This window comes from Astyanax mexicanus, chromosome 12 (assembly GCF_023375975.1).
Source record: "Astyanax mexicanus isolate ESR-SI-001 chromosome 12, AstMex3_surface, whole genome shotgun sequence".
NCBI classification, from domain to species: Eukaryota; Metazoa; Chordata; class Actinopteri; order Characiformes; family Acestrorhamphidae; genus Astyanax; species Astyanax mexicanus.
This window is the reverse complement of record NC_064419.1, coordinates 28,136,974-28,157,475: the sequence shown is the minus strand read 5'-3', so window position 1 is coordinate 28,157,475 and position 20,502 is coordinate 28,136,974. Positions and strand designations below refer to the sequence as shown.

The 20,502-nt window shown below is 38.9% G+C and overlaps 1 protein-coding gene and 1 long non-coding RNA gene across 2 annotated transcripts in view; one reads left to right on the top strand and one right to left on the bottom strand.

Moving 5' to 3' along the window:
• Positions 1 to 20,502, top strand: part of nr6a1a (nuclear receptor subfamily 6, group A, member 1a) — a 133,198-nt gene that overhangs the window by 25,794 nt on the left and 86,902 nt on the right. The gene's annotated exons all lie outside the window — the stretch shown is intronic.
• LOC125806097 (uncharacterized) lies at positions 82 to 18,968 on the bottom strand. Its single transcript, XR_007441415.1, has 2 exons — positions 18,854 to 18,968; positions 82 to 7,015 (listed from the first exon to the last, which is right to left on the bottom strand). It is a non-coding gene; the product is annotated as an uncharacterized LOC125806097 (long non-coding RNA).

Here is a 20,502-nt window from a genome sequence, read left to right as displayed (position 1 = left end):
AAAATGAAGTCAACATACCAGCTCTAATTTATGCTAATAGGCTCTTTTTTGCTTGGGTAGTATTTAGGTCCAAAAACAAATGGACTGAAATAACAGAAAAGATGCTTTCAGAATTCAAATAATACAAAGAAAACAGAAACTTGTTTAGGGTTATTCCACCCAATCATTATTTGGTGAAATAGCCCTGGTTTTTAATTGCAGTTTTCATGCATCAAAGCATGTTCTCCTCCTCTAGTCTTACACACTGCTTTTGGATAACTTTATTCCACTCTTGGTGCAAAAATTCAAGCAGTTCAGCTTGATGGCTTGTGATTATCCATCTTCCTTTTGATAATATTCCAAAGGTTTTCAATTTGGTAAAATCAAAGAAACTTATCATTTTAAAGTGGTCTCTGATATTCAGATGTTCAAATCTAGTATGCAACCCTAGTGATACTAAAGTTCCCAAATTCAATCCAAACACTCAGATCTGCACAGAATTCTATAGCTTATTACATACTGTGTATTCTCAGTAAAACTGTAATCACAAAAGCAGGGCATTTGTAGCATTGTTGCCGTGACACACTGGCATATGAACCATTACACCCCTACTAAATGTGTCTTAACTGGTCAAGCAGAGTTAGGGTAACAAGTAAAAGAATTTCTGATATTTCAGAGTACAGAAACGGGAAATATCTGGCACACCATACTGGTCTACATGTCTTATTAAAGCTGATAGTTCAAACAGAATAAGAATAGAATGATATCCAGTAGACTTAAAAAATATTCTGGGCTGTCATATACTGAGCCACCCCCACGCACGCCTGTTCTCTTTACCCTGGTCTGAACCCCAGTCTGTGCTTCCTGTGTAAAAGCTCTTTGAGGCAGGCATGCATTATTAATGCACACTCCCATTTGCCTGCTCCGCCTAACTGTGCAACCAGCGCTGGGGACTTCTAAACACACTACATCGACATGCTCTTATTCTTTTGTTCCTGTGTCGTTCTGTCTCTGTCTCTCTCTCTCGCTCTCTTTCCCTCCCTTCTTCTTTTCCCCCAAAACCCATCTTCAGTTCTGTTTTTCTTTTTGTGGGTCACACAGCGGCCTCTGTGCACCTCTTGTGACTGCAATGTTCACTGAAGGCTTTGGGGAACAACATCGTGTAATTGCAGAGAAAACGAAGAGCCGTAGACATAGAATTTACGGTTGAAAAGAAGTGTCACCAACATGGCGGCTGGGCGGGGTCTGTGAAAGAACACTTTTGGTCTCTGATTGGTTTATTTAAACAGAAAAATTTAAATATAAAACCCCAGATGTAAAACGAAAGAAAGATGCATAACACTGCATAACATTTAAAACCAATTAAGGGATGCGATGCATTATATTAGTCACTAAGTGAAAAGTCAGTTCTGTACACATGTGCTTGATGTGCTGGAACCTGCAAGAATGGACAAGGGTTAGGGTTAGAATTTGGGACAATTTGGCAACCTACAAACTGTGATATCTAGATTTACTGGAGGGTCTGAATATATTTAAAACACACAGATAACTCGGAACACTTTGGCTGCATCGCAATACTAAAATACTAGAATACTAGAAAGTATATACTAATCTTAATATAAATGATAAAGCATTTCTATGCCAACATACGCCACTCCAGGTTTTCCTGACGCTGTCGCTGCTGCACTTCGCTATCTGACATTTTATCCTAATGTTGTTCCAAACATGAGAAGCTGCTCCCTTTTTTGTTTTCCATTGCATTGTCAGATAAGAAAGTCCATTGTGACCAGACTTAAAAATTGACCAATTCTGGGTATGTATTGTGAATGTTTGGTATAATCAGCTTTGACTCTTTTATGCGTACTATATACTTCATACTCTCATACTCAAAACCTAGTAAGCATGAGTAATTGGTATGAAATTATGTGTGACAAAGGATGACAAAGTGAAGGAAAACTTAAAGGCTGATTTTTACATCTGCGCAGAGTAAATGCACAGTTTGTGGCCTGAATAAACTGAATAAGCTTTCTATGTTGTTGTGTGTGTTTATACTTGTGCTTTGGAGAATCTGCGTTACTCTATGGTTCACTGCAAAGGTGGGAATACGAAGCTCAGCAGACCAATCACAGCTGCTTCAGTCTGTGTTAGAGCTTAGATCAGCATAAAAAAATCTGACCCGACCCGGCCCAAGCCCGTGCACATTCTGCCCAAGCCCGACCCGACCCGCCCCATAAACTGTCATTATGAGCCTGAGCCCAATTTAAACAGAATTATGTTAATTAACATTGTAACACTGAAGAAGCATAGACCTATTATTTAAGAAAAATGTTTTTTAAAAACAGATACGCATTTGATTTGTTACTTTGCTATAATGTGATTTATGTAGCGTAAAAAAAACATACTGCCATGCCACAGACTATTTTCTTGAGCCTGAGTTCGGGAAAAGAATCATTAATACATTTCTAAGCAATTGCGTAAAAGATTATGGCGTAGGCTACGAAATAGTGTACCCAGCTATGTCTAGGCTACATTGAAGCCTAGATTGTTCTTAAGTGAGAGGGTTTTAATTTTGTGGCTGATCTTGTTTTACTATGCCAGGGATCTGCTGAGGCAGCTGGTGCGCTACGTAGATGACATACTGTCTGCACTGCTTTTTACACAAGAAACTGCAAACCAATGGGAGCAGGTTCTCACACCTGGCCTCAGGCGACTCCAGCAGTTTAACGGTTGGTGGTCTGTGTGCTTGTGTGTGTGAAAGTATGAACGTGTGTGTGTGTTCGAATGGAATGCACTACCCCCCTAAAACACCCACCCTTACTGAACCACAGACCCCCCTTCTCATGTTATCACCTTTCACACACCTGCTCCCACAAACAGTGAGGTGGAGGACAGTGGAATGTGAGCGCCTTCACGTCCACAGACCTGCCCCTCTCCTGGTTCCTTCAAGAGCAGGTTAATGTAACAGTCTCTGTCTCTACTTCTTATCAGATATGCAAATGCACAAGTGCAATGCTTCTGACGCTCTTGTCCTCAAACTACACGTCTCAATTCAGCAGAGAAGAATGAAGTGCACCAAGTGCGTTTGGCGCACAGCCCACGCTATAGCTCAGTTCTAATAGCTCCATCCAGGACACAAAACATCTGTTTTTCTCCAGCAGCCAGGCTTCCAGGCCCCCCTCCTTCAGTGTGGAGCAGAGAGGAGTACTGTAGAGTGAGCTTCTCCAGCAGGTCTTTCTGCCTCACACTGATAGACTGAGAAACATTAGCAGTTGGCAAGGAGAAGCGGCTTGAATGGAGGCTTGAATCTCCATATATCATATTTCTCATATTTTCCAACAGAATTATATCACTATTCAGTGTTTATGCTCTGTTGGCAGTTTTAAGTCAGAATTATTTCTCAAAGCCAGTGAAGATACAAACTTTCAGGTATGGATGAATCAAATATTAGGCAAAAAAAGCATATTTGGTGTTGTAAGTTGGAAAAAAAAAATAATTTATACCAATTAATTCATTTTATGTTGGGATATACAGCTCTGAAAAAATAAGACCTGATTTTGCTATTTATAGGTATATGTTTGAGTAAACTGAACATTGTTTTATTCTATAAAACTATGGACAACGTTCTTATTGTCATTTAGAGCATTTATTTGCAGAAAATGAGAAATGGCTGAAATAACAAAAAAGATGCAGAGCTTTCAAAGAAAACAAGTTAATATTTATAAAGTTTTAAGAGTTCATAAATCAATATTTGGTGGAAAAACCCTGGTTTTTAATCACAGTTAGTTTTCATGCATATTGGCATGTTCTCCTCCACCAGTTTTACACACTGCTTTTGGAAAACTTTATGCCACTCCTGGTGCAAAAATCAAAGAAGCTCATCTTTCTTATGTGGTCTCTTATTTTTTTCCAGAGCTGTATGTCTGCTAGGATATTAAAAAATGTTCAGTGTTTAATAAACATTTTTAAATTGTAGTTTTGTAGTTTTTTCAGTTAGACAGTTTAATTTGTAATTTAAAAAAAAAGTAAAGATGAGTTCACAATTCTTAAATCATTTTGTTTGGTTTTGTTTTTTGGACAGAAATATTTATTTGGTTTAATTTGATTGTTTAAAAGTATTACTGTCACCCTAAGACTATTTTATGCCACCAATATAGTGATAATATACTGACATGCTGTATGTAATGGTCAGAACTAATATCCTGTCCTGTCCAATAGACTCTAAAGAACCCTGCACTTGTAGGTTAGGTGTGTAGGGTCTCCTGCATTTAAAGTAGATGTGATTTCTGTTCACTCTAACAGTTCTAGTCAGGACAGGCCTTGCTGTCAATCTAGCTGGTTGTCTTTTTAGAAAGAAAAGAAATGAACAGATGCTTTGGTTCCACTAAACTGCGAATACTGCTAACCCTGTCACAGTACCTAGATTATCAACCTATCAAATAATATATGGACATGACCTTAATTATTTTTTTCTGAACCTGATACCACTCATTATGTTTTTCTAATATATAATAAAAAAAATGTACAGTTTGAATATGCTTAAGAGTTAGAAGTTCTTTGCTCTTTTAAAGGATGTAATAGGTGTAGATACATCTAGCGAAACTACAGATATATCTATAGTATAAATTCAGTAAACAGAATAAAGGTGCTACAAAACTTCAAAGGTTCATAAGTGATGCCATAGATGAACCATTTTTGGTTTTATAATGAACCTTGCTTGTAAAATAGGTATTAGATGTGAGTGTGTAAAACACTTGAATAGTTGTAAAGCTTCATTACACTAAAACATCTTCATTTTAAGCATGGTTCTTAGTGCAAACATAAGTGTTTCATATAAGGCATCTTCCAAAGAACCATCTGTAGAGCCTTTCTGTTTTAAGAGTATAGAAATACTGTCTATATTTCCTGCATTTAAAATGCTTTTTATTGAATAGATGTCATATTTCTTCAGCGCAGAAGTACGAAGTTTGAGCGGGTGAAAGAACGTGCGAGAGAGAGGGAGATTGAGCCTGAGGCGTCCTCCACTCTCAGACCAGGGAAACAGAGGGAGAGAGGGAGAATGCTGAAATGACCAATTTCACACCGCTGCAGGATTCATTTTGGGCCGATGCAGCACAGAGCTAAAACTTCTCTCCTTTTTTTCGTGCAGTTCACACTCTGACAATAGAATATAGAGAAGCTTCAGCTCTGTGACGCTCTGCAGTTCATTCAGAGATGAGGGCCGGTGGTCCATTTTATGGGTTCATACATAGTTTTCTACAATGATATTCAGCTTGAATTTCAGATTTCTTGTTCACCTTTAGCCTCATTCATTCTTTTATCTCTTTAATTGTCCTGTTGGTTCCAAAACATGGAGTAGAGTGCTTTAGTCTGTTGTTATTACCTATTGTTACAATGACAAAAATGTCAAAAGTCATGGGACAGGAACTCGCAGCATGCCTTATGACTTTTGCTGCACTGACCTCTGAGATATGTGTTGGGTTTCTTGCATTGAATTTAGAAGGGTGTAGATATACACACACACACACACACACACACATACGGACAGTACAAGCCAGACGCTGCTAGTCACTATCATTTACCACTCCCACTGTGATGCCCACCTAGGTGGTAATGCTAGGTCTAGGTGGCCTAGGTCTAGGTCTATGACATATATTTCTGGTACACACATGACGTTGTATTTCCAAAACCCAGACCGAATTGTGATGTCATCTGTGCATTTTAGAGAGATATTTAGCTCTAAACTTACATTTGAAACCAACAGGCTCCAAACAGTGTAGTTAAAAAAATTACTGATTGTCTGTTAGCTTCCAGTACATGTTAGCTTTAACCTCTTCGCTGTATTAGCCTCGTAACTCCAGAGGAAAAATAAAGAAGCAAACTTTGTTCAGGCATTAAATATGTCCTGGCTGATCAAGTTCATTTGGGGTAAAAGGGAAATTGGATAAATTAAATTTTTAGTCTGTTTTTCTTTTTTTTTCTCTCTCTCTCTTTCTCTTTTTCCCTCTCTGTAAAGTTCAAAGCCACATTCTGGCCCAGGCGTCCCCTCCTCTGTGTCGTGCCTGAAGCCTACTGCTCCAGGCTTCATTAGCTGGTCGAGGGGCTTAAAATGATGAATATGGATGGAGTGGAGAAGATGAAGGGCGGGGCTGTGGATTAGGAGCAAAAAAAAAAAAAAAAAAAAAGAGAAGTGTGGGTGTGATACTGCAATACATAAGCACTCTTCATTATACTGTAAATACAGGGTGTGTATATTTACATATATACAGCTCTGGATAAAAAAATAAGTGACCGCTTAAAAAGTATGAGTCTCTTTGATTTTACCAAGTTTAAAACCTCTCGATTATAATCTAGAGGAAGATCACAAGCCATCAAATCAAACTGAGCTGCTTGAATTTTTGCACCAGGAGTGGCATAAAGTTATCCAAAAGCAGTGTGTAAGACTGGTGGAGGAGAACATGCCAAGATGCATGAAAACTGTGATTAAAAACCAGGGATATTCCACCAAATTTTGATTTCTGATTAAATTTATGAATATGAATTAGTTTTCTTTGCATTATTTAAGGTCTGAAAGCTCTGCATCTTTTTTTGGTATTTCAGCCATTTCTCATTATATGCAAAAAATGCTCTAAATGACAATATTTCTATTTGGAATTTGGGAGAAATGTTGTCCATAGTTTATAGAATAAATGTTAATTTTACTCAGACATGTACCTATAAAAAGCAAAATTGGAGAAACTGATTTAGAAACTGAAGTGGTCTCAATTTTTTCCAGGGCTGTATATAATATATATACATGTACACACTGTATATATCTTATACTGTGCTTATGCACTGTACTAAAGGCACTGCTGCTCTGAAACAATAGAACAGTGTATATATAATATATGGTGCAGCCCTAGGCGAGCGGAGGAAGGCGGGGGCACCGTGATGTCATCCAGGACGTTTCTGCGATGGCTGTCACACTCAGGCTTTGTCGTTTGGGGTCAGAGTCAGGCGACCCTTCACCTCTCCACTGCTGTCAGTCTGGTGGGCCGTCCTGCGGGGGAGAGACAGAAACAAGCACAGGCAACTTAGACGCTGACCCACTTACAATCACAGTGTGTGTGTTTGTGTGTGGGTGGGGGGGGTGTTAAAGCATTCAAAGCGTGTTACAGAGAGATGCTGAAAAGACTGTTTTTTGAAGCTGAAAGACTGTCAGTGAACATTCTCATTATGTGTGCTGCTGCTCCTTCTGCTGCTGCTGCTGCTTTCAAGTGAAGATCTTAAAGATCTTAACGACAGAATCATCAGAGGTCCTCTATCAGTTCATCCCTGCTATTTATAACCACTTTTGATCTTATATATGGTGGATGTTACACAAAAACCTACTATTGTTTTTTTGTTTTTTTTTGTACCACTAAAAATTAATCTGAATCTTGGTAACTGGCTAGTTAAATTAAATTAGTTACATTAAACGCTGATAAATATATATATTTTTAAATGGTTTTGTAATAAGACGTATTGTTCATCAGTAATGCGTAATGTTTGTTAACCAGTAGCTAAGTTTTAAGAATTAATATTTTATAGCTTATATTCATAACATAAATAAATACAAAAAATAATAACCATTCATATAATTTATATTTAAACATTTTAGTATTATTATTTATTTTTTAAATAAAGTATCTTTATCATAACCATTATTTTTTACATTATTTTTTGCATCTTTTTTTTTTATCTAACTTAATTTAAATATGTATATTTTATAAACATTTTGTGGCTAATTTTAATTTAATTTTGTTAATCTTGCATTAAACTTAGTTATATTTGTAAATTCTATTTTTTTTTATTTATCCAAGAAGTAAAATCAGTATTTAATACCAAATATCATTAAATGAATCAATATAAATCAATAAGATTTGAAAACATTTTCTATTCATAATTTTAATACAAATTAAAGCATGAATAAGTTGATAAATTCATTAGTGTTTAAGTTTCCGGATGAATGGACCGATAGAAATGCTCTAAAATCGTTGTTCACTGGCTTCCATTAAAAGAATAAGAAAAAATAATCAGTTTTGGAGGCTGTATGTTCTTATATTTACAGAATATAACTTTTAATACTGGATTGTTGGTAAATAGAGTCTGAACACACTGCACTGCAGGAGCAGAATCAGGAGCGAGACTGGGATTAACAGTAACAGAGACTCCCATTATTTCTCACAATACTGAGAGTACTCCCGTGATTATTTGCGCTTTAATAACGTGTGAAGTAACCTTGATGAGCCGATACAGTGCTAAATATATGTTTGCCCAAGGATATGTAGAGCTGAACAAAAGCTTACACACACACACACACACACAAATGCGAGCACACACACTTGATTTGGATATTTAATCCGGGCTTAATCTCTTTGGTAGACGCCATGCTGTCATGGCGTTTGCTTCGGGCAGCGGCTAATCTCTATCTCTCTTCTCTCTGCGCTCTTTATCACCACAAATGCAGCATACTCATCAATGTGAGTGTGTGTGTGTGTGTGTATGGGGTTCACACTGGGAAAAAAATGCGGTAAAACTACACAAAAGTGTAAGTATGTGTATGTGTTTATTGGATGTGGGGGGGGGGGTGTTCTGTGGGGAGGTGTGTGTGTGTGCGCGTGTGTGTGGACCCTTTGGCTTTGCTTGTTTTGGCCTTCTCTACTTCCTCTCCCTTCAAATCACTGTTAATGTCAGTAGCGATCACTGAAGCAGAAGCATGTTATCCTATGACGTCAATCACACACACACACACACACACACACACACTTAGACAAAGCAGCTCTAAATATCTTCTTTTATGTACTGCTGTTCTTTAGCCTCTAATAACCCATTATGCAGTAGCTGGTTTAAGTTGGTTGGTCAGAAGAAGGTCTGAATTGATACGTGTGGTTGAGTAATGGTGTAGATGCACGTTAAAGCTGTTAACTGTGATTAAAAGTGAATCTTTACTGTTTAAAATGACTTTGTTTATTGTTTAATTAGTGGTGGTTCAAGTTCAGGTGTTATTCATGTACTCACACCTAGAGATTAATTGTAATACTAGATGATAAAAGGAATTCCAATATATACACATCACATATCATTCTTTGATCATTAAGGCCTGTTTTTCTGATTTAAAAATCAGTTCTTGCATTTCTGGACTGGTATGTGTTGAGCTATGGACTATGATTACAGCACTAAGTATGGTAGAATGCATAGGCTATGACATAGATTTGGTGCATATGCAGTAGTTGGTCTTATAAAAAGTGCATTCTGGGTATGGACTAAAAAAAATCATTGTTATAATGATGTATTGGCCGACAAATCAAAAGCTGATCGAAATCAGTATCTTTACCCGACTAAAATATTGTTTGGAATTCCAGTAATTTACACAATACACAGAACACTAGATGCGGAATGAAATGGATTTTACATATAAAGACAGAAAATGTTACAAAAATATTTTTTTTGTCAAAAAAAAGGGAAACCGTGTCTATTATACGAAAAAGTTAGTTTCAAAATAAAAGTCTATAAAGCAAATGAAGACCTTGACTTAACATGAACAAACAGACTGTCAAAATGAAGTTCACTAATACATACACAATACAGACACACAAACTCTCACATAATCTCATTCTTATTTCAGTAATGAAAAATCCCCATCAAATTTAAATTGGGTAAAAAAATCGGGGATTTTTTTAAGAAATGATGGTTGCTTGTAGTTGCATTGACTGCTTTTAATATTTTCAAATATTTAAATAGGAAATGACTGGTTGCTTGTTGTTCTATTGCCTGTTTTTTAAATAGTTTTAAATATTTCAATTTAAAAGACATTTTTGTAAAATATCAGATTTTTAAAAACTTTCTGTACTATATTTAGGTATAATACAACTCCTTGTGTTACGTTATTCCAGATTTTTTAGCTCATATATGTTGTAAGCCATGCTCGTGTGACTCATTTTAAGAGGTTACGTCTCCACCCAACATCCTACATCCCACCGGAACGTTCTTTCAAAAGTTCCTGTATTAATCTCTCGTTAATGTGAAGCAGTTTGTTTCGTTTAATCCACGCTGCATATAAGCGGAGGCAGGCTGGAGACAGTGGCAGGTTCACCTTAAAGCAAATCAGAAGGTTCTCCATTCACATTTCAAAGAGCCTGCCGGAGCTCAGTGGATTAGAGCGGGCAAGCCGACAGGCCGAGAGGATGGCATTAACCACGGCGGAACTGGCACAGGAAAAGCTTTGAACATCTCCCTCTTTCTACTACACGCTCTCTATCTTTCTCTCTCTCGCACGCTTTCTCCTGCTTTCGCGCACTCTCTCTCACCCTTCTTCTGAATCCTCTTCTTCTGTGCGCTTTGAGAGAATTATCATAGGCTGCTCCTCCTGCAGTCTTCTACACTGCTGTGCTCTCTCGCTTTCTCTCTCTCTTTTTCTCTCCTTCTTGCATGCTCTCGCGCTCTCCGATACACACACGTGCACACACACACCCAGCACCATCACACCTTTCCCTCCCTGTTAGTTTTGAGGAGTATAAATTCAGTGATTTTTGTAATGTGTTAATCCCGGCTTGATGGAGGAACTTAAGTCCCTGCGGTTCTTATCTTCTGCTGAGCCTGCACTTCATTCAGCGGCTGCCAGCTCTCTCACTCTCTCTCGCTCTCTTTTTTCCACGTTCTGTTTGGCTCCGGCTCTTGCGCTCTTCCCCCTCCCTCTTCTCAGCTTTTCATCCTCTTTCCCACTTTCTCCTTCTCCCTCCCTCCCTCCCTCCCTCTTTCGTTCTCTCCCTTTTTCCACCCTCTCTTTGTGTCTCCAAACGTTCCTCTTTCTTGACTCCACCTGAGCCACCCATGAACAACTTTATGCCACGTAGACTTCCACCTAAACAAAGCGCCCACAGGAACATCCATTTCTTTCCGCTCACTATGAGAACTCCTATCACTTGCAATCCTTCTTATACTAGGACATTCAGGACAAGCACATGCCTCCTCTGATACGTCCAAGAAAAGAAGCTCTGCCTTTTTTCGAATTGCCATCAATGCTGCAGCCTCTCTAAGCAGCCAGCGTACTCTGAGGAAAGCTCCAGATCCACAGCTCTGATAAACTGGATAACAGACAGTGTGAGAGATGAGGGTAGAGAGTGCCATCTACCCAGCTAGAGAGAGCAAGACAGTTTGCTTTCTCTCGGGCTCTGGTCACTGAAGGCGAAGCAGCGTGACCTGGGATTCGGACTTGCGATCTATAGGTCTCAGACCTCTTGTGGGTGTATTTCAGGTTAATTTCAGCTCACATTATTGCCTGTTGCCAAGTATATCATGTGGCCAGTTAGCATGCTGGCTAATCTAGCAAGCTACAAATTTAGCAATCCACTACTTTCTCCATCTTGGCCCTGTGTGTTTGCAAAGATGCTGCATTATATTAAACTGCAAACTAAGAACCTTAGTACTTGTAAGCCTCTCTTTAATTTTTGAACCACACTGTGCTAGAAGTTCAGAAAGCAGAAGCTGAGGCTCTTGGATTCTCTTGTCTGCGATGATTCCAAAGAATTTGTTTGGTCAAGACGCTTAGAATGTCATTTCACTGTGTTTTTAATCCACTCATCTTGTTCCTCTGAGTATTTTTATAGGAAATAACTGGTTGTTTGTTATTCCATTGCCTGCTAGCACTTGGTTAGTCTAGTCTGCTGAGCTACTTGGAGCCCAAAAAGGCCCCAGTTTCATAACCCAAAGGAGAAGTGTGGAGCAAGCACCTTTTAAAAAACCTTCACGCTTCATTTAAAGGTCCTTATCTAGACCTCTTGACTCTGCCAGTCATGGATCTTTTAAGGAGATGGAAAGCATCATTAGCTTTAACGCAGGCAGCATTAAACCGAAACAGCCCGTCTTACACGTCCACTTCAGCCGCACCATTTACTCTAAGGCCAATCTGAGCGATCTAAGGAGACGTTAGCTTTTGGGGCCAGAGCCGCTGCACAGCTTGCTTTCTGGAAACAGCTCCAGTTTCTGGAGGTCAGCTGGAGGCTGAGAGCGAGTGGCTCCACCACAGAGATATAAATATAACTGCAGGCCGCCACACATCAGCCTGCCTATTCATTTCCATGGCTGTGGAGTCACCATTAACGAGACACAGGAACCGCCAAATATGGCTGCTGGGTGGAGGGTGGGATCAGTGACCTCTGCAGGACTGTGGAGTCTTAAAAATAAAGGGGGCTTCATATGCCAAAGAAAAAATATTACTTTTGGTTCCATAAACAACCATGTTTGTAACTGAGACAAGGGTGTGAGTGTAGAGAATATTTAAGCTAGTAAAGAACCAGTTACATCAAGTGTAGGTTCTTTTGATGGAGTTAGAAGGATTTTTACACTTACACTTTTTTTCTTACATCAAAGATGGATCTTCTCTGGATTATAAAAGTGAGTGTAATTTTTTTTTTTTTAAACATCTACAGAATTTTCACATATATATCTTAATTATAACCATTTATGTGTGTGAAGGAGTGTGAAGGACCTTTTTAAAGACCTTAAGATGTAAAGGTTCCTAACATATAGAATATAGTGTGACTATGTAAAGAAACTTGTCGTAAAGGTTCTGTGCTCTCACACTCTCATCTGGATTAAAAATGTGGTTCTTATGGAACCAAAAATGGCTTTCTCTTTGGCTTAAAGAAGTGTGACAGCGTGAAGAACCTCTTTCAGGGGTAAAAAATAAATAAATAAACAAATTCCTCTCTGAGGAAAGTGCAGTGACCCAGCTCTAATCCATCATCCAACAGAAGCCTGTGCTAACCAAAATCACATTAGGAGTGATGTAGAGAGAGAGCATCGTTAACACATACGTCTCTCTGACTCCGGGTGCTGATGGCAAGCAGCACGACCCGGCAATCAAATCAACAATTCTTGGATCACAGTGGAAGCATGAAGGTTCTTGGAACCCAAAGTGGTTCTATAATAGTGCCTCAAACATGAAAGAACCATTTGAAATTCCTTTTTTAAAACTGTAAATGGATAGCTTTTCTAAGAAGAAGCAGGGTGATCTAGAAAGAGCTAAATATAGGAATCGAAAAAGAAGATTATAGGAAATTATTTATGTAATGGAAACTTGCTGAGTTGTTTAGTTATAAATCAAGTGTGAAACTACACACTGTACTTCACAGTTTCACCACACAACCACATGGGGCTTTTGGAATTGAAACTAAGTGCAATGGGATACAGTATCATCCGACTAAGCTATGAAAATCTTTCTGCACTGAAAAATCTGCAGCTTTTTGGATGTGTTTGATTAGTTTGGTTATATTGAAGATAAATATACTGAACACTATCTATATTTTTTAATATACAAAGTATATAATAGATTTTAGAACCTGATGATATCAGTTGAAGCAGCATGTCTCTTCTACATCTTTTATAATTGTCATTTTACTTTTGCGTTAATTAAATATATGTTTTAAATATATAAAGATATAGTTAGACTTTTATATTGTTTTTTTTTTTGTTTGTTTGTTTTTTGGGGGGATTTGGAGTACAGTTGAGGCATAACAAGTTCAGTAGTTGTATACTGCAGTTTAACAACAGTTCAAAACAGTATTGTAAGTGGAAGTGGGCATTAGGTTTACAGTTCATTGATATTGTGATACATTTTGTAATTGCTCTAAACAGTAAGCTTATCTTAGTATACAGTTAAAATCAGTATTTACTTAAAAAGTAGGAATATTCCTACTATGTGAAGAAAAATGTAAATTTGATATGATAATGTGATGCAGTGTGTAATATGTAAATGCAATTATATGTATATATATATATATATAATGTGATAATGCATGTTACATTAAATCTACAGTGCACGCTTCACAATAAAAAGGATTACACTATATATTACACAAAAAGTGATTCTTTGACAATATTGGAATACCATTTGATACCAAATATTTATTATATAGAGCGTAAAAGTTTTGGCTGCCTGGATAAAATAAATACAATTTTAAATCAAACTTGTACTAACTATAGCAATTTTTTTTTTTATCTGCCTTTTTGTTTTGTGGTATTTTTGCAATTTTGCCTATTTTGCCAACCCTATACAAAGTGCTAGTTTACACCTGGTCACTTTGATTGCTGTGTGACACAAACTGGAAGGAATTCTGGTTGTTTAATGCTTATTGGAAAAGTAGAAGCATTTACACTGCTATATTGTGTAAAAAAATGTGTTCAAATATTTTAATACAAGAGTTTTACTGTAGTGCATAGCCTTAGTTTCATTATGTCATGTAATTAATGTTTAAACTTTTTATTGATTAAAATAAGGCAAATCAAATATTCATTAAGGTGTAAAAAAATGTTGTTTTAACTTTGTATTGAATATGTGATGCTTTGTTTTAGGATCAGAATCTGTTTAACAAGAGGTGCGAGATATGGTAAGAATGTTATCATAATATTAATATATTTAAAGATACATTTTTTATGATTCACAATATTTTAGTTGTAATTTTTGACACACAAAATGCATCAGGAGTGGCAGTTTCCTAAAACATAAACAGGTCTAAGTACACGCTTTTTAATAAAACATGTAGTTGATCAGTGTTCTGTACACCTACTTAATATTAGAGGCTTTGATTTATTTATTTTTGTTTGTTTGCTTATAAAATTTGAGAAACTTTAATTAAATTCTAATTCTTTCTCACACTGTGGAACATTTTTACACCTCTAAAAGTCCTTTATCTCAGACTGTCCTCTCACACCACAGCCAAAGTCACAGCCCCGCTGCCCTCCCACGGCTGAACCTACACACAAATGTGCACACATGTCTAGCAGGTTTTAGGCTGGAAGGAAGAGAATTAGTCATCCTGACAGTAAAATGAAACCAAAAGATGATTGTTATTTTTTTTTTCAATCCTATCTCTCTCTCTTTCTCTCTCTCGCTCTCTTTCTCGCTCTTTCTTTCTCCTCGAAAGCGAGTTTCGTTTATGACTTCTCACGCCCCCGTGGGCTCATAGAGCACAGTACCCCCTCCAGACAGCAGTCGAATTGACTTGTAAAGTCTCAGCACTCAGCACGATCCTCTGAAGCCTCAGTTCTCTCAGTTCCGCTCGCCCTAAAGCACAGGCCTTTAAAGCCAAACACAGATGATGGATAAAAGGATAAAAAAAAACTAAGCTGTATATCATTATTTGTCCTTATCGTTTACATTTGTGCTTCTTGATTTCCATTGTTTGAACGTCTTAATGGGTTTCATGGGCTCAGTCTGCTAAATAAAGACATGCAAATATGCTTGCAGTTGTGTCTACAGTTGTGTCTTTGTACATTTCTGTATATTTTTCTAAACCCTTTAATGGTGAGTAGCTCATTTCACTAGACATTATTTATCAAGAACGGATCTAGAACACGCAGACACGTTAAGATCTAGTCACGTGTAGTGAGCCGTGATGCATTGCTGTGGAGGTGAGTGTGTCCCGGTCAGATCAGAGCTGGGACGCTAACCTGAATCAAAGTGTGAAGCAAAGGCTAAGAGGCCTAGTGGATTTCCTTTTGGATGGATTAGTCATGAAGATGGGATTGAGTTGATTAGAATAAGAAAGAGAGAAGGAAGCGTCTTTAAACGGCTTTGATCATGATCATGCCTATGACTTGGTTGTGTTTAGGTAGGCACTTGTTTGTGCATGTATGTATGATTTTGTATATTTTAACATCCTACCATATACATATGAGCATCTGCTCATTCTTTGTTTCTTTGAAAATCATGATTCTTGATATAAAACTTATCTTGCTTGTTTTGAATTAACTGTCTATTGTGTCACAGCTCAAGTAACTGGCCCATGATGGTCATTATGTCATAGTGTTGATAGAATTATGTTTTATTATATTGAAAGTCCACAGACACAAGACAAGGTATGTGTGTAAAAAAACAAGTATCTCCAAAACAGCAACTTTACAGAAGAGAGAAAAACACCTTCTAAACTTTCAATGGAAGTGAATATAAAAATAGTTAATTTCAGGTCATTTTGAAGTATTTCTATTGGTCCATTCATCAATAAATTTTAGGAAGGTGTAAGGGACAGTTTGTTTGTTCAAATTATGTAATAAACTAAAAATCGACAAAAATGTAGATACTTGTTTTTCATTGGACAGCGACGATATATACTTTTAAAGAACGTTTACACATATACACACATTTAATTTTACCCCATATCCTGACAAGGTAGAAAGAAGCAGCCAGGTGTGTTTGAGTCTTGAGCCTGAGGTGATGTTTCTCAGACAGGTTTTACAATGTGTGTGTGTGTATGTGTGTGTGTGTGTGTCTGGACGGTTGGTGTGATTAGGGCACTTGCCCTGTTATAGCGCACACCATTCCGCCTCACAGCCTCATCAAAGACTCCCATATCCTGTCCCACACACTCCCCTCCCCTCCCTTCACTGAACACACACACACACACACAAGCACACATGCACGCACACTGCCTGTGTGTGAGATTATCAGACGGCACTGAGTCTGGGGGGGATGGGGCAAGGCTGGGAGGCACAGGGTGCGTGTGAGCAAGAGAGCGAGCGAGCGAGCGAGGGTGTACGTGTGTGTCAGTGGGAGAGAGAGAGAGAGAGAGAGAGATAGAGAGCTTTGTGTTCGCTAACTGGAGACTGGATCCTCATTGTCCAGTTGTGGCATGAATCAGCGTCTGCTCTTTATTCAAACACATGTATAGAGGGAGAGATAGAGAGAAGGAAGAAGAGAAGGTGAGACAAAGCGAGTGGAGAAAGAAAGGAAAGTCACAAACGTATAGATTTTCAGGCTCCCACATAAATCAAGATAAACAGGTGTGCGGCGTCTGGCGTTCCAGACGTGCGTACTCCTCCTGAACTTTTCTCCTTTTAAAAGTGTACAGAAGTGACAGGGTGAGAGAGAGAGATAGAGATAGAGTATGGAAAAGAGAGAAAGGGGGGAGAGGGACCAAAGTTAGGCAGGGGAGGGTGAATGAGTGCATGTGGGTCTCGTGTGTGTGTTGTGTGTGTGTGTGTGTGTGTGTGTGTGTGTGTGTAGGTGCGCATCAGCCAGTCCTGCACAAGCCAACATGACCCAACACGCTTGGCATTTTTCAGCATGTGCTGTAAACAGAGGGACGTTTCTTAGAAGGACCTTTCTCTGCGAGGGCGCATACATTCGCTACGTTCATCTTTCGCCACTGACGTGTTCAGCCAGATGGAAGATAAATGACTTTTAGCTTTGTTTTGAGTGTGTGTGATTTGTGTAATTGAAGGTTTCTCCAGAGTTGACGCTTATTTAGACCTTTCAGGTGATCTTCTGGTCAGCCTGAGCCTTGTTTTGACTGGTTTTAGCTTGTTTACGTCTATAAGCATGTGAATGTGTAGATTTTAGGAACTTGAAACAAAGACAGAGGGTAAAGAAAGACAGAAAAAAGAGAAATAGAGATTTTTCTTTAACTTTAAGTAAATTCAACACCTTGTGACGCTGACGCATACAAACCGGCCTGGGAGAGAAAAAGAGACTCCTCGACTTCTTGTTATAATTGAATGGGTCCTTCTTACTAAACCACCTCATCACTTCCTTCAGAACTTCAGACTGTGAACCTGCCACAATCTGTCTGCACCCACTATCAGTGCGCATACAAACACACACATATACACACACCAAAATCTCTGAAGTCTGACTTTACCCTCTCAAAAATAGAGCTGCTACAGATAGTTCACTACAAATGCTACAGAAGAACCACATTTGATTTCACAAAGAGTAACAGACTGGTTTCTACACACATTCACGTTACATATCATATAAGTAGCACCTTCGTTTTTCTTCAGTACGTCCAGAAGGAAGAACTTCTGCACAGCTATACAGTTCATCCCACAGATGTGATTCTGACCCCTCAGCCCACCCCAAAGTTAAACACTGAGAGAACGAGAGAGGGAGAGAGAAATAGAGAGAAAAAAAAAGAGTGCAAACTTGTTCTTCCTCCCTCCCTTCCTCCCTCTCTCGCTTGCTTGGGATCAGGAGTCCCGCCACCTCTAACCCCGCAGGGCCCTCTTTCTGTCTACCCCCCTTCTCTCGCTCTCTCTCTCTATCCTTCGCTCTCTCTCTCTCTCTCTCTCTCTCTCTCTCTCTCTCTCTCTCTCTCTCTCTCTCTCTCTCTCTCTCCGTCAACAGTGTGTGCAGCTGGCTGACCTGTGCAGACCTGGGTTGTGATGAGGGCTGACCCAGTCTGTCTGGATGGGGGGCAGCTTTTGTCCCCCTGTCTGCCTTCCTAACCCCCCTTCCCCCCACCCACCCACCTCCCTGTCTGTGCCGCTTCTTCTTCCCGACTAGATTGCACCCCGTCTAAACCGCCGTACACACACACACACACACACACACACACAGAGGCGCAGTCCCGCACGCTTGGTTTTCCAACAATCGGCTGAGATTCAGACTCGCGTCAAAAACACTTAGCTGTGAAAAAGTACTGTATTGTGTTGGATTGAGTTGCATTAGCGTGACCTCATCATTATCAACTCATTCAACTCTCTCTCTCTCTCTCTTTAGGTCTATCTCTGTGTCTCTCACTCTTTCTCTTTCTCTCTGTCTCTCTCTCTTTGGTCTGTATTAACAGTAGCCGTGTTGGTGGAACTAATGAGGATCATCACAGAGTTTGCGGGTGTGTGTTGAATGAGTGTGTGTGTGTGTGTGAAGTCTGCAGTCTGGCTTCGGTCTGGTATAGACTCAGGGGGGCTTTTAGTGTGTGAAGAAAAAAAAGAAAAGATGAAGCCCTCATTCAGAATTCAGATAACAGGAAAGCAAACAAGGCTGGACGCTGGAATGCACTGACTGAACTCCCAGACACAACGGGACACAGTGAGCACAAGTACAACGAGCATGCAGAAAATGACCATTTAAAATACTTACCGAATGGTGGGAGTTGGTCTTGGTCTTGTTTTTGGTATTTGTTGGGGTAAAAAAGCTTAAAAAAAAGGAGAACATTTGTGTGTATATATATATATATATATATATACATATATATATATACGTATATATATATATATATATATACGTATATATATATATATATATACGTATATATATATATATATATACGTATATATATATATATATATACGTATATATATATATATATATACGTATATATATATATATATATATATATATATACGTATATATATATATATATATACGTATATATATATATATATATATATATATATATATATATATATATATATATATATATATATGTATATGTAATGAGAGGAAGTAGCTTCCAAAGTCCTGAGTCCACAGCCTTGAGTCCGCAGACTCGTCCCAAATAGACGAGTTAACTTCCCTCGTCGGCTGAAGTGAAGTTGCACTTGGAGAACCGAAAGTCTTCCTCCCTTTTTTTTTCTTCTTTTCCTCTGTCTTGCACGCTCACTCAGCCTTTCTCTCTCTTTCTCTCTTTCTTTCTTTCTCTCTCTCTTTTTCAGTGTCGCTCGTCCGCCCGCATACCCGCACACAAGCACACGCAGTCAGTCACAAAAGCGAACTGAAAGGTACACAAAGTCCCGGCCGGTCCCACACACGCACGCACACACACACGCACACACACACACACACACTCTTTCTCACACACACACACACACATACACTCACAGCCTTGTCTGAGCCAGCTGGCGCTTATATACAGCCGCTTGACAGACAGGGCCCAGCTCAGTCAGGTGACGACAGAGGGCCCCCATGATTGGCTAAGCGGTGGCAGCCCGGGGCAAAGACCTCACGATTGGCTGCTTTTTGAGGCTGCTGAAAGAAGAAGCCCTCAGTATTCCAGACTACTGTTCTGGCCGGGGCAGGGGCAAAGCTGCTACATGCTGTCAGCCTGACTAATCACTGTGAGAGAGGAAAAGAGAGAGGGAGAGAAGAGAGAGAGGAAAGAGAGAGAGAGAGAGAAAGATCACACAGTTCATCCTCAGTGTATAAGAATAGACAAAGACTGCTGGTTTCCAATGAAAGGGTCTTAAAATTGCAGTTTATGCAAGAAGGAGATGTTTGCTTGGGGTTAGAAAAGGCTGCTGATGTGTCTTTAAAAAACCAAACAAAAAAACTACTTGTAGAAGGTACAATTAAAGAACCTTGACTTAAAATTCTGACATTCACAGCATTTTAATGCGTTTTTATGGTACGCTATAGAGTTCCGTTTCTTCCTTCCCTTATTAATAGTGATGTTCTGTGACTCCTCTCCGGCCTTCACTGAGATCTTTTTGCCGTATAGGATTGTGATGTCACAAGCATGAACACATTTACATAGGACCGCCCACTCAGCCGTTTGCAGTTGAGTGGTTTCCCTCTGAGAAGTTTCGACCTTAACAGTTTGTATTCCGTACATTCCAACCTGGACTTTTTCTTTAAAAAGTCGCAATACAGGCCAAAAAATCAGAAGCGAGATACTTTACCTAGTTCAGACTCCTTCAGTTTCTTAGGATTTACTTAGAAAAGGCAAAAGTACTCATTTTGATTTTAAATTATTGAGAGGCCTAAACCATCTCCAATTAAGATATTGGTCA